We start from the raw sequence: 5,779 nt of genomic DNA, 5'->3' as shown, positions 1-5,779 counted from the left end.
TTGCGTTGGCAACATTGCTTGTTTATCTAGTGATATTGCAGAGTATCTAGAAGAATTTCCCCTTCCATATTTCACACAGCATGTTAAAAAAATTTAGCATTTTTAATACATATGACTATTATATATAACTAGATGAAATACCCATTTTTCGCATGGGACCAGTATTTGGAAGTCAAGGCCTGTGGGAGTATCACTATCTCAGCAACCGCGAAAACTATGTATTGACACTAATATCGGTCATTTTGTATTATTTTCACATGTCTCGGTAGCCCCTCCCCAGCAGGTGAACCCCGGTCCGCATGCACTGGTAGCTGAATTTGAAAGTCATCGCTAATGGAAGTATCATCATTGATCTCAGCGACTGCGAAAACTATGTATTCGACATTAATATCGGTCATTTTCTACTACTTTTACATGTCCCGGTAAACGCCCCTCCTGATTCAAAATTAAAAAAAAAAAAAAAACGCTTCTTTGTCTGAGGCCTGGGACATGATACTTGTCACCCAAATTTCGTAACTCTTGGACTCTCGTCTGGTCCCCAGGCCGCACACAGGCAATCAGAAAGACAGGCACGCAGACACACAGACAAACAAACTCTTCCTTTTACTTATATTAGATATGATATACAGGCGAGAATCCAAGGGGAGTGTTAAAGGGGTTATACGTCCCCTTGACGCTCAGCTATACACTGTGTAAAATGGGCTTCAATCCTACTTCTTTCTTTGCACTGGATAAAATAAACTATGGTTTAGCCCCTCCCTCGATCATATCCTGGATCCGCTGGTATATATATATATATATATATATATATATATATATATATATATATATATATATATATATATATATATATATATATATATATATATATATATATATATATTATATATATATATATATATATATATATATATATATATATATATATGTTGAGAGAGGGAGAGAGAGACAGATGACTATACACATCAGCAGTGGATTTTGTTTCGGGAGAGGCTTGAGAACGAGTAAGAAATATTTGTGTTGTACGTGCAGTACGAAAAAATAATCACAAATCTATTTCGGGAGGGGTTTCAGTCCGATAGCCATCCCCTAAATACGCCACTGAACATTAGTCAACCGTTCCCATATTACCTAATACAGCAACTAAAGAAATTTTGAGTAAAGGTCAATCTTAATAGTTGTCTATATCAATATTCGAGACGAGACCGAGACTTTCGAGACTGACCTAAGTCTCGTCTCGGTCTCGTCTCGATTTATATGTCTCGGTCTCGGTCTCGTCTCGGTAGATAAAAGGCCGTCTCGGTCTCGGTCTCGTTTCGGAATATAAAAGGCCGTCTCGGTCTCGGTCTCGTCTCGATAATTCGAGACGATACTGAGACGAAACCGAAGACTAGTCTCGGTCTCGGTACCATCCCTACCCTGCGGTTTGGATTCCACTTTAATCACTAGGTTCACGTCTCACATAGCCTCGCTGCTGAAAAGGGACGTTAAACTCAAAATCAGCTCAACCAACTAGCCATCAAATGGTTAGGGTATGTTATTTACAATTGCATTTACACATTTATAATTTCACATAACTCGTCCCCTACAAAGTTCCATTTTCCCCTTAATTTTTGTGTATTACTAATAATTTTAAACTCTCATTTATGCGGGAGCTCAGCGATAAAGCGTTCACTTCTGGTGCATGGGGTCCTTGGTTCGATTCCAGCTCGCGTTAAGTGAGCTTTGTGGTGGACAAACAGCATGTGGGTGGATTTTCTCGGGATTCTCTGATTTCCTCCCACGTTCTTCATTCCAACCATTTCATCATTTCTTATCATCACCGTCTCCTTTAGCTTAGCCGGCATAACTATGGGACGTAAAACTTAAAGATTTCAGTTTTTCTGATTTATGTGAAAATGTAGGCCTGGATGATCTTGACAATAATTTAGCTCTGATGAAGCCGTCTCTAGCACTGTGTCCACACACTCTACCGGAAGCTTCCGTCACAAGTTTAACGCATCTTTCGGCAGCATGAGTATGACATAGGAACTTCTTGAAATTCATAACTGGTTTAATGTTTGCTTATAAACTGTCTTATTAAGTCATTAGTCAATGCTCTTAATAAAGGAGAAGTATGATTACAAGTATCCCATTGTTTTATTTCGGTGAAATCTTTAGCTACAAAGTTCATGCGTGGCAAAAATGCCTAATAGGATCACTTTCAAAAGCTGCTTTCCTTGCCTTCAAAAGTCGTCTCTGCCTAAGCTCTCGAATGTGGTTTCTGTTATCAACGATGATCGCCTGCAAATTTTCGGGATGAGCAAAGTAAGCATTCTGTTCTATCATATAACGGGGACTACAACTTATTTCAGCTCTTCTGGCAAAATTCCGCGTTTTCTGAATGGTCTCGTAAGCATGTTGTGAACTTTCGGTCAAATTGTTGCTCAACTTAATGGCAAACCACATAACCATACATGACTTTAAGATAAAGGTGACAATTTGTCTCATTATCTGAAAGACTTCCCACACTAATATATAGCCGTAGGATTCTGTTAGCTGTAGTGAGCCATCTTGAATGTGAGAAAGGGCCAGAATCACGAACTGAAAAGTCTTCAGAGCATTGTCCTAACTGGATAACTTTTGATATGTCTATTAAATATCGTTGGTCTTTGCTTAGTATCTGCCTGTCTACTTCAGGAATCACATAATTGATAGGTTCAAATTCAATAACTGGTATTGTGTGTGAACACAGTGCTAGAGACGGCTTCATCAGAGCTACATTATTGTTGAGATCATCCAGGCCTACATTTTTACACCAATAAGAAAATATGAAATCTTTAAGTTTTATGTCCAACGCTTACACCGGCTAAGCTAAAGGAGACGGTGATGATGAGAAATGAATGAAATGGTGGAATGAAGAAAGTAGGAGGAAACCAGAGAATCCCTAGAAAATCCACCCACGACGCTGTTTGTCCACCACAAAGCCACTTGGCGCGAGCTGGAATCGAACCAAGGACCACATGCACCAGAAGTGAACACTTTATCACAGAGCTCCCGCATAAACGAGAGTTTAAAATTATTAGTAATAGACAAAAATAAGGGAAAAATGGACATTTGTAGGGGACGAGTTATGTCAAATTATAAATGTGTAAATACAATTGTAAATAATACAACCCTAATCATTGGATAGGTGGTTGGGTAGTGGAACTCCAAGTACAGCCATTACTTATTGATGAGTAGCATTCTTATCTTATTTGTTTTAAGAAAAGAAGAAAAACGTCAAAATCTCAAATTTTGCGAAACTCGCAAATTTTACAATTTTTTTTACAGCGATGCGCGACCAGAAGATACTATATAGATATAGTTTATTTATTTAAAGTTGTTTTTACATACTTGAAGAAATCTTTAGGCTATGTAGGGTCATCATCCTCTATTATTCAGTCGCTTTAGAAAAATATTGAACATTTATTGTTTGAACAAATATTGAACGGCGAAGAGGACCGGAAGATATGTAAATAAACATTTTTCTTTTTGGGGTCTTTTATATACATATATATATATATATATATATATATCATATATATATATATATATACTTATATCATATATATATATATATACTATCATATATATATATATAACTAAGTGACTCACAAATAAGTGGCCCATACCGTGGATATCGTTTTGTAAATAAAGCAAGTTGTAAGGAAAAAACATCCACAACTCAAACCTCATTCAGGTTTCGTAGCATAATTTGCGGCCATTTGGACAATGCAGAAATATCTCGAGTGCAGCAGTTGAAATCCTTAAAAAAAAAAAAAAAAAAAATTGTCACATTGTAACGATTAACAATGGGGTACGTTAATACTCCAATGCTCCCGCTTAAGATTTAAGTTAGGGAGACGAAACTCAGTATATGAAATCCCCATTAAAAATAAATGGACAAGTGCTCCAGCGTCTTTGCAAAATTCTACTTTTAAACGGAAGGAAGTACAATTTCTATCATCTTTCTTTTGGTAATGGTATGTTTTTCGTTTTATCTCTTTAATAATACATATTTTTTTTTAAATAATACATTAACAAATCTTGAGTAATACAAATATATTTTGTTTGTGAAGTCTGAAAAATATTATTTTTCTAACGTCTCCCATACGAACACCTATTTTTGTGTAACCACATGTCGATTAGTCGGCAAAGTAATAGAAAAAGAACATTAAATCAATAATTAGAGTTCATAATTAAACATATTTTTAACCTATAGCGCACACTGTTCAGAAGGCCGAGGGCTTGGACATGACAACTAGCTTGATTAATATAAAACGTTAGTAACAGTTTTACCTTGCCTACAATAATTAGTTTGATTACGCGGAAATAATACAGTGAGACGTTTCGCTTTTATTCAACGGACACAGAAGATTTTAGTCAATTATGTAAAATTTTAAAACAATTCACAAACTGTATTATTTATATATATTTGCAATTTTACATCATTAATCTCATAGTTTTAAATTTTTTCAATTTAGTAATATCAAATGCCACTCAGGTACTTACGAAGGAATTTATTTCGGAACGGGTCCAACCTTTGGACGTCCAAATTTCTTTTAAATATATCAACAAAAGAAAATTTCTATTAAAATTTGTAAAAGCATCCCTAAAATTAAAATAAATTTACAAGTAAACGTCAGGATTTCGGGGGAAGAGCTTAGGACCTGCAGCACCTAGTCCCTACGTACGTCTCTAATGACAATGATTTAAATTGAGTCTGATTAACCAGAATAGGACATCCATAATTTGACTTGGACATTGGAGATCTGAAATTTGATTAGCATATAGATTATTTTTTAAAAAAATCCTTCAGCGCCAGTATGCCTTGAATCCCTTTTAAAACTACAGGTCAAATCTTATACAACCTGGATGCTGAAAAAGAATGCGATCACATTCTGTATCAAAGTCAACATGGTTTGTTAATTTTGCGTCTCTCTCTCCTCCCTCTCTCTCTTCTCTCTCTCTCTCTCTTTCTCTCTCTCTATTAATAAGAAATAAACTTATTTAGTGTTTTCATATATACTACCACAACAGTGCGTATTTAAGAAGGGCTTCCGGGCTTAAGCCCCCTCTCCCAAAATGTTATTTACTATTTTAAAGCAAATGAGCTATCTTGCAGAATCTTCACATTTCCAGGAATAAATTTGGCAAAGCCCCTCTCGAAACAGAATCGTAAATACGCCACTGCTACCACAAACTACTATGTATATTTCTTTGTCTGTCCGTGTTTCCGACCGTCCAGGAGACAAAAAAAAAAATCTCATGAAGTACTTGAAGGATCGTTACAAATTTTGACCAGGATGTGGAGGGTCAAAAGTTAAGAACTGAATTTGTTGATTGAGATAATATTTAAACCGGAAGTGGCAAAATTCATGATTAACTTGGATCACAATAGACCAAAAGCGGTATTAAATAGAATAGAAGCAGTGTTTGCAATTGATTAATATCTCCATCCATATCTTTTTACCCAAAACGGGAAGTGATAAAAATCCAGTATAACTTCCGGTTTCAATATTGATTTATGTAGATCCGGAAAGATAAGAGACGAGCCAAGAAGTTATTTTTAAATCGATTTAGCGTTTTAAGAATAGGTGCCATCTTCCCTCATAATACCCTTTATTCAAACAGACACTGGAATAAATCAACTTCTTCCGGTTTTACACGTTGATTGCTTGGAGTAAAACGGTAATAGTTAGTGAAAGGCAGTTTCTCTGCAGCCACCTAAGCGTCCCAATAATATATATCCCATCCC

Source organism: Thermobia domestica, chromosome 16 (assembly GCF_964235325.1).
Source record: "Thermobia domestica chromosome 16, izTheDome1.hap1.1, whole genome shotgun sequence".
Taxonomy (NCBI): Eukaryota; Metazoa; Arthropoda; class Insecta; order Zygentoma; family Lepismatidae; genus Thermobia; species Thermobia domestica.
This window is presented reverse-complemented; position numbering follows the sequence as displayed.